Source organism: Sabethes cyaneus, chromosome 1 (genome assembly GCF_943734655.1).
Source record: "Sabethes cyaneus chromosome 1, idSabCyanKW18_F2, whole genome shotgun sequence".
In the NCBI taxonomy this organism is placed as follows: Eukaryota; Metazoa; Arthropoda; class Insecta; order Diptera; family Culicidae; genus Sabethes; species Sabethes cyaneus.
Window position 1 is genome coordinate 164163447 of NC_071353.1, and position 12593 is coordinate 164176039.

General features: G+C 44.5%; 1 protein-coding gene across 1 annotated transcript in view; it reads left to right on the forward strand.

Moving 5' to 3' along the window:
* The first annotated feature begins 1254 nt into the window (after positions 1-1254).
* Positions 1255-12593, forward strand: part of LOC128733826 (protein gurken-like) — a 34547-nt gene continuing 23208 nt past the window's right edge. Inside the window, exon 1 of the mRNA XM_053827646.1 lies at positions 1255-1829. The gene's annotated coding sequence lies outside the window, so the exon portion shown is untranslated. The remainder of the gene's footprint in view (positions 1830-12593) is intronic.

Consider the following 12593-nt stretch of genomic DNA (forward strand, 5'->3'; position numbering starts at 1 on the left):
TGTTGTTGTTTGCCTCATTTTCAAGCACCAATACACACACAACTGGAAAGCTCTATTCATCAATCGATATATGATTCGTGCTTGGTGGGCAGGTTATCAACTATACCGAGGGCAACAGAAATTCGAGAACGATAGGCGAAAGTGGATCGGATATACACCTTGAGGAGGCTTGAGGAAAGCAGCGAACGAGATCCGCACAACCTACACACTTAAACGATTCGGTAAAATTTACCGAGATCTAAACAGCTGAACGTTCGGTAAATTTTTTTATTGCACCAAACATTACTAATGATCTGTAAACGTCGATTGGCACTATCGAATTTTTTACCGAACGTTCAGCTGTTTAGATTTCGGTAAAATTTTACTGACTTCGGTGCTTTTTGTTAAGTGTGTATAGAAGACGCAACCTCAGAGGCTCATACCGACACAATTCAGCCAACGATATCCGGGCTGTAGACCTGAGAACGTGATCTAGCGACAGGTGAAGGCCACGGAATGTCCATCGTCGGCAGTGGAGCTCTCTGATTTCATTCCTCTGTTCTGCAGGACCGGCGGACACGGATCAAACTTCCTTGATTGTTCGTGAACTAAACTATAACATAACATATAACCAGTACAATGCGGCAATGTCCGACCGAGCACGCATAGCAGTGTACAATAATATCTCGAACAAATTGCTCTGAACTTAACTGAATTTTTGAAAATGTTGAAATGCTGAGTCTGATTGTAATGTTTTTTTATAGTGTGCATTTTTATTCGGGTTTCATGTTTTCTCATTGGTTGACGACTGGCGCATTTTGCAATAAAATAATTAAATGTCGAACAAGAAAAGATTGGAACCTGTACAATTTAAAGAAATCAAACCTCGAAACCCTTGCCGGGCTTGCCAAAAACCTAAATTTTTGCTGAAAACGATTGCACGCTTTTCAAAAACCGCAGCGCGGTCGCATATGTGGCGCAGCTTCAGGCACGGTCACACGCCCGCGCAATGCGAGCAACGCGGCGAAATTTACCTGTCAAGGTGGTACTTTTCGCCCGGTTCCGCATCGGGATGGCAACACTTTGTGCCATCGTCCCGCGAGTCCCGTCACCGTCGCACCAACCCAACCCAACCCAACCCTCTACGACCCATCTACACACGCAAGACTGGGCACGATAGACTGCTCGTTCGAATCATCTTCGCTCGCTTGCACACATTCCCTGGCCATCATCAAAGTCGCGAACAAGCGGATTTTTTTGCTGCGTGAAAAGAGAGTGCGTGAATCGAGTTCGAGTACCAGCTTTTCCGAATGGCTGCGAACAAAAGTCGCGAATTGATTCGCATGTGTCGCTAGAAGTGCTTTTTCAGGTGCGATAATCGTTCGTTCATAAGTAGTGTTGCGTATTGTGCATGCTTTCGGGTGAAAAATTTGCGTTTGAAAAACCGAGAAGTGCCTCAAAATTTTCCCTGTGGTGAAGCAGTAGAGAAGAAAAAAAAAAGGTTGAAGTGTCGCACACGAACACATCGATGTGCAGTTCTCATCATTACAAGAGCAGTGTGCCTTATTATACCTATACCAGCGAAGCTAACCATCATCATTGTCGGTCGGCGGAATAATAGCAGCAGCAGCAGCGGTAGAAACAGCTAAAAGGGAACCGAACCGATAGAAGCCCACAGCCAACCAAACCAAGGCGGCTGACTGTCATCAATAGGCAGCATCGGTCGGTCGGTCGGTCGGATCGGATCGGAGTAGGAAGGAAGCACAGTATTCGCTGTTTTTAGAGGAGACGGTACGGTGCACACGGGAAGAGGCTCGGTTGCGGCGGCAGCGGCAACAGCAGCAGCAGAGGTAGTTGTGGCATTTTTTATATATATTATACCTTTCGTTTTGCCTTCATTTCTCGGTGTCTTTTCTCTCCGCCGAGGCGATGTGTATCGAATAAGGGATGCCAGGTGTTATTGGGGAATATTATTTGTTTCTTCGGACGGGGTATTATTGTGCGCTTTCGTGTGCCGGAGGAGGGTTCTTCACAAAAGTGTGGGTGGCCGGTCGGAAAGGTCGGCGGAAGAGCCCCGGGTCGGAGCGGGAGGTTCGTCAGTCATCCAATCTGCCTGCCCCGAAGTCGTGTGCTGACTGCTGCCTGCTGGACTGGACTGATGGAGGCGACTGGAAGCCGAGCTAGGTCAAGTGTGAGCTTGCCAGACAGAGTTACCGTCCGTGTTGTGGTGCCTGCCTGAGTGGGCCTCTTGAGGGGGTGGAAAAGAGCAGGAGGAGGCTTGCTCAGCTTTCCTTGAAAACAAGTTTTTATTAGATTACTTGAAGCTCGGTCAATACGGTCAACCGGAGAGCCGATTGTCGGGTAATAGCTAATTGTTACATTAGTATTCATGTAATAGTTTACTTCCTTAATTGATTCCGTTTCTATTGTAATTGGTCGGTAATTATAAGCAGTCATGTTTTTATTGACCTTTTCCAGTTCTAGTAGTTGGTAGACTTGAATGTTGAATTTGTTAACATACAAATCTCACTTGTTAGAGATTTGATTAATTGGAAACTAAAAATCCAAGATAAAACTAAAATTAACTTATTGAATGTACTCGCAATTTCCTCCTCTAATGCAAGGTTCGAATCGATCGCGATACTGCAATTAATTAATACTTTTCAATTTGATTAGTACCAAAGTATTCTGCCCATTTACAATTTGATTTGTAGCTTTACACGAGTGAGAAACAACCGGACGAAAGGTTTCAACATGAACGTGGAGAGAGAGAGACAGCAGAGGCAACGGCGGCAGCAGCATTCGACCGCGATTCACATCGGATTTCTTCCGCTGGCTGGCTGGTTGGTTGGCTCGTTATAGATAGATGGGGTTACATTGTGCCCGCCATCGCTGCAAGCAAGGCAGAGCCAGGCAGGCTCGATCAAATCGTCGCCATCATTAGCCCATTCATCCGAAACCATGAACAAACCCACGGTCAGTTGCACGCCGACAATTCCACAAAGCCACCGAATAGTGCGCGGCTTTAATTTTACCCGCTCATACTAAATAAGCGTGAAAAAGCGATTCTCCGATATTTCATCATTTTCTGGTGTTTTTCTTGTTCCTCAAAGTTCACCTTTCGCGCCAACCGCTTTTGACTTGAAGTCCGTCGTCGTCGTCGCCGCCACCTGTGAGTTCGACTAACTGCATGCCTCCCCCAACCGTGTAAGCAATCCATCGGGGCACAGGGAGGAACAACTGCACACAGAGAGTTCGCTGTGCCCACTGGAACGAGGGGAGCGGAAGCGGCAGCGAAGCAGGAACAGGGCAAAGAACGCCGTTGTTCGGTTGTCTTCTGGAATGCGATCAGATCCGATAAAAGTGCGGCGATTGGGAAAAAACAGACTCGAAAGCTTATTGCTAACGCTTATTGTGTTAGAAGCGGAGAAGTTGTTGAACTTTTGCTGCTGCTGAACATTTCAGGAGAACGGTGACAATTGAAATTTAACTTGTATCAATCTTATTATTGTCATCACAACCTTGTGAGGTACTGTTCCTTAAAACAGTTTATTTGATACTTTGGGTACGGATTTCATCGTTCAATAGATTTACAACTAAAAGTATCGATTATTTAAATGTTTTCCTTGGCCTTTGCTTCACATATAGTAGTCTATATTGTTCCGCAAGGCAATAACTTGGGTTCTTGGTAGGCAATAGTTATTCTTACGAAAATCTATAAATGCTTAAGTAATAAGAAAAGGCAAACCTATTTTGTGCATTTCCTCAACCAGAATCTTCCATCCCTGCGTCCTACATAGTTAGTATTGTAGCTGCAGTTCCTGGACACGATCCTGGTGGCGATAAGGGTTATTTAACTTGCTCTCTCAGGTTTCGTGAAGTTCTCTCTGTGCGTAGCGATAGTTTCTGCGATGACATCCTTCTATTCTTAGCGCTCGTCCGAAAGCTCTCGGTTTCAGCTGTTTTTCCATAGTCGAGCCACCAAAGCTAGTGTTTATCGTTCGTCCCAGTTCTGTACGTTGGAGTGGTGACGTTAGATTGCAACATCAGGGAAGTATACCGCAGGAGTATCCGTTCGCATACTTCCGATGTACTATCAGAACGTCAGAGGTTTGTAGGATAAATTCGCTCCGTTGGACTTTCTATACCCAGCTCTGAGTGTACTGTACCTATCTTGAAGAAAATGTGCTTTGGGGCTGACATCTCACTCACGAAATGGTAGGATATTGTATGCATTTGATAACTCTGGAATGGAAATCCATTTCTCCTCCAATCTGCTACATTGCTACATTTCGTTTTTGAACGTCGTATCTCGAAGCCAGCTTAAAATCAGACCTTTGTTTCATCCCTAGAAAGTGTTTCGATTAAAAGAATGGTTAAAATACGCATTCGTAAGTGCCCCCTTCCTAAATGATATAAAACCTGGCTAAAAGTAAATTTGGACGCATAGAACAATCTATAACTCAAGGCTGAATTGTCGCAGAACAACCCATAAATGACTGGATTACAGTATTTTTATTCAGCCTTATGTTTCACAGTGCTACATCATTGCATTTCTCTGGTTCTGATAAAATCTTGAACTTTTACTTTATAGAACTCATCATAGCCTGCACAGTTGAAGATGCAACTGAATCAGCATGTCTCTTCCACTTCTAACGCTTTTCTTTAGCACTGTTGACGGTCTCCCCGCTTCACCGAAATCTTTGTTTGACAATTGCCCAAAATTTTTCAGATCGAAGCTCCGGACAATTTGCAGGGTTCATCTCTTTCGGCATCAAATCGACCTCTGTAGCTGCATACCACTCTAGCACCGCTTTTCAGTAGTGACAGCTAACTAAATCAGGCCAGAATATAACGTTACCCTTACTTTAGTGGCAACGGTCCGTTACCGATCCTGCGCCGAACGAATTATGGTCCTCCTGCACCGTCGGTCCTGGGCTGCCGTTCTCCAATCCCCACGAACACCAGCTGAACGTGCATCGTCTTCAACAGCACACATCCACGGGGTCTGCGGGGCCTGGTTCTCTGCTGAAAATAGTTTTGGCTATTCTTTCGTCGGGCATTCCGGCCACGTGTCCAGCCCACCGCAGCCTGCCACATTGCACTATACCTTCACTATATCAGCAAATTTGTATACTTGGTACAGCTCGTGATTCATGCGTCTACGCCACACTCCATTTTCCATTTTGCCATCGCAGAATTTTACGCTAAAAAACCCCAAGCACTCGCCAGGTTCCTTTAGCGTCCCTGATTCGCGTCCGGAAAGGGCCACCGGGAGGATTAGTCTTCTGTAGAGCGCCAATTTTGTGCGAATTTGCAAACTACGGGACTTCAGCTGGCTGCAACTCGTCGTTTCACTTCGCGGCTTACATCATTCCTCCGGCATTTGTTCTTCCTCCCAGATCCTGATAATGATCCGGTGGATTGCTTCGTACAGCCGCTCGCTCCCTGCTTTTAGAAGTTCAGCCGGGATACCGTCCTTCCCAGCAGCCTTATCGTAACTACCTAACAGGAGCATATATGTTCAACTTCAATGGTTGGATAGAAGCTTCGCAGCGAAGACAGCTTGGGCAATTCGTCGTCTCAACTCCAAAGGCTGAATACCAAGAAGTCGGCAGCGATCTTCGTATGATGGCAGGTTCAGCGGGTCACTCCAAGGCAAATGGCGAAGCGCGTAGCGGATAAGTTTCTTCTGCACCGTTTCTATTCTGTTGCACCAGTTGGCGTGAAATGGGCACCAAACAACAGAATTAGTTTCTAGGATCGATCTCACAAGAGGCGCGATTTAAGGCAGAGAGGATCACGAAACTCATCGGTAATTTTGAAAATAAATCCTAGCTGGCGGTTAGCTCTTGAGATGATACTTTCATAGTGGTTCCTGAATGTTAGCTCGTTGTCTAGCAGCACTCCCAGGTCTTTGAGACATTGCACACGAAGGAGGCAGTGGCCCGAAATAGTGTAGTTATGTTCGCTTGGCGCACGCTTTCGGTGAAACGAAATTATGTTGCACTTGTCTATACTTAATGTTAGACAGTTTGTTGCACACCAACTCACAAAAGAATTCAGGTATTCCTGTAGTTCCACGCAGTCGCTTTGGCACGTGATGACCCTAAAGATTTTTGTATCGTCAGCATAAAACAACCGACAGTCCTGCGGAAGCCAAAGCGCGACATCGTTTATGAAAATCGAGAAAAGAGGCGGGTCCAGGTTGCTGCCTTGTGGAACTCCAGATCGATTGGAGAAGCAGTTGGAAACAGTAGATCCTACTTTGACACTCCATTTTCTCTAGCCCTATTCCGCGATCTGCACGGTAGAAAGCAGCTTTCAGGTCTAGATAGATAGCATCGGTTTGCAGGCTAGAGTCCAAGCTTTGGATACAGCAGGAAACAAACTGCATCAAATTTGTGGTTACTGATCTTTTTGGAAAAAATCCATGCTGCTCAGCATCAATGTAGAATTTACAGCAAGCAAACAAAGCGTCATTAACAATTATCTCGAAAAGTTTTGAGCAAGCGCACAAGGACGTGATCCCGCGATAATTAGTTATGTCGCGTTTATCGCCTTTTTTATATATTGAAAAAAGATAAGAAAATTTCCATCGGTCAGGGAATTTGCGTTGCTCTATCGACATACTCAAAAGCTTGGCGATAGGAGAACTAAGTGCAGAACCGCATCGTTTCAATACAGCAGAAGGGATGCCATCCGGTCCAACTGCATACGAGGTCTTCAGGTTATCCAATCCAGCAATAACGTCAGTATTAATATGGGGCAGCTCGAATGGGAAAGCGTCACGTGGTGCTACGTTGCTGGCTTCCTCAATTTGGGCGCGAGAAGCGATGGAGTAGTTGAATGTTAATTTGAAATGTTCGGCGAAAAGGTCGCACTTCTCACGTTCACTGTTGGCGACGCAATTCCCTGAAAACATGGACGACGGAAATCCATATTCCTTGTGCTTTGTGTTCACAAATGACCAAAATTGTTTCGATTGCATACGAAGATTATCTTGGATGCGCTTCACATATCGGTTGTACAAATAACGATTGTAGCTACGGTATTGGTGGCTTGCAATATTAAACAGAGTTTTGTAGTACGGAGAGCGATGGCAACAGTACTTCCGTAGTGCGGCGGAACGCAAGCGCTTAAACTTGCGTAGGCGTGCATACGACCACGCTGGCTTCCGTGGCGGTGCACGAACAGGAACTACCCGATTGATGACGGCTTCAATAATACTGCTGAAATGGCATACGGCATCGTCAATACTGGGCGAGGCTTCGAGAAATGTATTCCAATCAACATCAGAAAACGCAGCGCTGAGTGCTAGATAGTCAGCCCGACGAAAATTCAATCTTAGATTTTGAGACGGCTGGTCGTACAGCACTGGTAGATTTAACGACACAGCTATAGCAGGATGAATAGCTTCCAAGTATATCAGCGGTTCATGCGAAACAGATACGGCACAGTTGGGCACAGCTAAATTGTTCGCAAGAATGAGATCCAGCATGCGCTCGTCCAGATTCAATATGCTATTGATTTGGGTCAACCCATGCAGGTTAAAACCGTCTAACAAGGAACAGCAGCTGACAGGCATTTGTGAGCGCATCGTATCCACTACGGGTAAACCATCATCTGAAATTACCCAGTTCAAACCAGATTGGTTGTAGTCGCCGAACAGTAACACTAATGTGCGTGGATCCACACGAGACAACACAGAACCGATTGAATCAATATGCTGTTTAATAAGCTGAGAGTCAGGGGGCAAATATATGACACCCACACTGACAATAGCACACGACGTTTCTATAATCACCCACAACTGTTCGAGAGTGTCATAGATAGGGGCTGGATCGATGCGGCAATTAAAATTATTGGAAACAGCTATCAGTACACCTCCACCGCGCACCTTGCGACTATCCGGAACACGGTATACTGATTTCCAAATAGTTGCGTCGAGAAAATGCGGTCGTCAAGCCACGTTTCGGTAAGCACTATTATTTCAACGGCGTTTAGGACAGTGATGGTCAAACTGTGACCCGCCAGCCGCATGCGGCTTTTAAATATGGTCCTTGCGACCCGCGGATTGGTTGGATGGATGGTGGACGGGAACTATAGGCGCCTTATGCTTATACCGTGGCCATCACTGGTTTAGAGAAAATACAACAATTCTCGGGTACTTTTTCATTTCGACGTATCTGCAAATGAGAGATTATCTTCGTGTCTCCTCTCTTCCGCTTTTTACGGCGATACTCATTTGCGATATCGATATCTCTCATTTGCAGGTACGTTGAAATGAAAAAGTACCCGAGAATTCATTCGATTCGCCCCCGCTCCAGCTGCCAGGATACGAAGTGCGACTGATGCGAACTGGACTGGATACCGTAGCAACTAAGGTTGTGAACCATTTCGCGAAATTTTTAACTTTTTGGTTAAAATTTGACAGTACGATGGTTTTTCGAAAATAACCCTTCACTGATTTTTTGTTGGATTTTTTTTACATTGGTATGGATGCTTATCGCATAATAAATTTGTCCAAACAACCCGGGTTGAAATGAGATGCATTTTATCTATAAAATAAAAGCAAATGAACATCAAAAATTCAGCCGATTTTAACTCGGACAGAATAAACAATATTTTCATCCTCACCTTATATGCTCTCATTGAGCAAAAAAAACTATCAATCTGTCAAATATGAAATGGTTCACATTCTGAACTGATTTTAACCACTCAAGGAGAAATAACCACCGAACTGTAAAATTTTAACCAAAAAGTTAAAAATTTCGCGAAATGGTTCACAGCCTAAGAGAAATTGGTGCAGAGCAATCCTTGTAGCTGATATCCTGATTCGGAGGGCCGAAGACCGGAGAACGTGAACTCCGCGCAGTAAATCCTATTGCGGGCACGACATTCAAGTGTCACATCTACTGCAGTGGCGGCGATAAAACAGAGCATGGAGTCGGATTCGTATTACATGGACAACAAATGAAGCGTGTCATTAGGTGGAGGCCCATCAATGACCGACTATGCGTGTTGAAAATTAAGGGCAGATTCTTTAACTACAGTCTGATAAATGTGTACGCACCGACGAACGACTAGCCCGATGACGTAATAGAGGCGTTCTATGATCTTCTCTACAGGACACATGGAGAGTGCCCAAGACATAACAGCCTCCATCCTACCTACAATCCTACATCCCACAAACGACAATGGTCTGAGGCTAATCAACTTCGCTGCAGCCAGAGGAATGTTTATCTGTAGTACCCATTTTGCACGATGGAACATTCGGAAGCACACATGGAAACACCCTAATGGAGAGGCTTGCTCTCAGATCGACCACGTTCTGGTAGATGGCCGGCACTTTTCTGATGTCGCAGACGTGCGATCCTTTCGGGGACCAAACGTTGCCTCGGACCACTATCTCGTAGTAAGCATGTTCCGCACCCGGTTGTCCAACGTATTCAAATCGAAGCCAACGAGGAAGATGCGACTGAACATTCGGTGGTTATCAGCGGAGGGAGTTGCTGCAGAGTACTCTCGGAAAACTGGTGAACGGATCGGTGAAAATCTCGGAGAGAACCTGAACGAACAGTGGAGACACATCCACGACGCGAACAGTACTACAGCGCGGCAAGGGTTGTGTACTACTGCTGCAGCCACTTCCAGTGAGTGGTTTGACGCAGAGTGCCAGCGAGTGACTGATGAGAAGAATCGAGCCAGAAGTCTCACCATTTATAGACTTCAAGGCGGCGTACGATTCAGTTAAACGAAACGGCAGATTATGCTTGAACATGGTTTTCCAACAAAACTGATTAGGCTGATACGTGCTACCCTTGATGGTTCAAAATCAAGCGTCAGGATACCGGGTGAGACTTCAGACTCGTTTGTGACGTTAGATGGTTTGAAGCAAGGTGACGGACTATCAAATTTGCTGTTCAACATTGCATTGGAAGGTGCTATTCGAAGGGCCGGCGTGCAGAGAAGCGGTACCATCATCACAAAATCTCATATGCGATCCTAGGGTTCGCGGACGACATCAATATCATCGGTGTTAACCGTAGAGCTATGGAAACAGCGAATACGCGTCTTGAAGTGGAAGCTGTGCGAATGAGGCTTTTCATTAAATCTTTCAAAACAAAGTATATGTTGGCCCGTGGGTGTTGGAACTGCGGTGGTGATAGTAGGAGATACTTTTGAAGTGGTCGACGAATTTGTTTACCTTGGTACGTTAATGGCAACCGGGCCTTTAACGGATTACCTAGCCAGCTGAAGTCCCGTAGCCTGCAACTCCGTACAAAACTCGCGCCCTATAAGACGCTAATTCTCCCGGTGGCACTCTACGGCCACAAACCGTGGAAATTGAAAGAAAGCGGCCGATGAGCTCTTGTCGTTTTTGATCATTTTCGCGATTATTTCTTGGCGGCATATCAGACAAAAGAGGCGCCACATTCTCTGATGGTGCATGAAACCAAGATGCGGATATTGTAAAGCGACTAAACCACGGCAGACTAAAATGAGCTGGTCACGTAGCAAGGATGTTGGATGAGAGACCAGCGAAAGCAGAGCGCGTACCCGTTGGATGAGCGCTGTTGACATAGCTGCTAGAGCAGCGGGTGTTAGGGGCTACTGGAGAGCAGCGGCTCAAGGCCGAGAAATATGGAGACGGCTCCTGAAACCGGCATGGATTCGATAAGTAGATTGTCGCCATAAAAGTCAAATAAGTAAAGGATGAAGGAGGTGTTATTGGACATAGTTGAAGAGTTTTAAAAATTAATTCGTGGTCCGGTTATAAGCAAATGATGGAGTAGCCGCAAATCGCTCAGAAAAAATTGAAAATCATTTTACTTCCGCCTGACTCAACCTCGGTTGTGTAAACGGCAGATATATACATTAATCGACCATTTAAGGGGCAATTCTAGACATGCTTTGGTACCAAGGCTTGAAAGTTTTTATGGTATCATGGTATTCATGGTATCGGACCGACTTCATTGATGAACACCCATATGAATTTAATACACCAGTGCAATTTTTGTTTTTCTTGTTCAAGATACGCAACATGCAAAAGACAATCTTGCATGAATTTTTGTTTTTTCAATTACATTTGTAGTTTCAGTTCAGAACACCAAACATGCGTACCGGAATTAACGAAGAGAAAAGTTTAATAACACTTTCAGGTGAACGAAAAAGGGATTTTAGAAAGGCTTGTAGCATAATCTAATTATCCTTTTTCAAACAATATCATTTTCTTTTTGATCTGTTACAAACGTTTAGGATATTCACAGTGTACCATGCGCCTCCATTAAGTCAAATGCCCATACAAATTTCAAGTTAAGTTTTCTCAAAAAAGTTCCAAAGGCTACACCTATACGAGCAGTGCAGTGAAGTTCTAGATCGACAGGACTACACTATGGTGTATATGGTTAAGCTCTAAGCCTGTGATCGATAGTGACGTTTCCTTGTTAGTTGTGATATTAGATAACTAACTGCGATTCAATGAGCATGTAGCATTAACTGCTGCCAAAGCTTTTTCTGTTCTGGGTGCCGTTAGCCTCCATACAGCTTTTATTACAGACATTTATGCTCTTAAGTCACTGTATTGCTCATTGGTACGGAGTATACTTGAGTATGCAGCACCAGCATGGGAACCTTATCACGTGTCGCACGCCCAATAATTTGAACGAGTTCAAAAAACATTTTATACGGTTTGCCCTTCGTCAACTCCCCTGGACTAACCGACCCTACAGAGTTGCCTCCATATACCTCACTCTGTTTGCTGGTTGGCTTGGAAACACTCTCCGCAAGACGCCTTTTAGGCCCAGACACAATGCATACGGATTTTACTACGTTGCGGAAATTTGACAGAAACCCCATGGAAAAACTGTAGGCAGGGCATGCTGCAAGAATGCCGGACAACTGCCGTATAGTGTGCTTCTAATAGTGTTTGCTTCTAATACGATAGAAAAGACAGTGAGAAAAATGCTTAGACCCGGTGAGGTGAGAATAAAAAACAGGAGGTCAAGTTTGGAATTCTAAAATGTACGCCAATAAACAAGCTTCACTTCAAAACCTTCAAGGTTTTTTCAAACGGGTTTTTTTCTGAAGCACCTGAAAAGGCTTGCTGTGCATTAAATTTTAAGAAGGGTAGAAAATTGAACGAACATTCTCCAATTTTTCTTCACACATTACAAAACTCTTCAATAACAGCTACTAACTATCAAAAACAGCGGTATATCAGTCGTATCCCAAAAACAGCTATTTTGTTCCGAAAACCACGTACGTTCTGGTAATGCGTCAATCTTAGATTGAAATTATGATTTGATAGAAGTTTGTGCATTCATTGATAGCAAATCATAGGCAGAGTTATCGTGAAAAAAGCTAATAAATGATACGGCATACATGTTTGTCCCTAAACGGTATGCTCGGGACGACAATTGTTGTATTCTTGACGCCATAGGGTTATTGTTGTGAATGAAATTGTTATTGAGAACCATTATTTTTTATGAATATAATAAATAAGCTAAAACTAAGACAATCTCTTATTTTATAAAAACGCCAATATCAAGTGAGGAATACTACACATCGAAAGATAGAACGACTCATCTGGCAGAATTGTACATAAATCG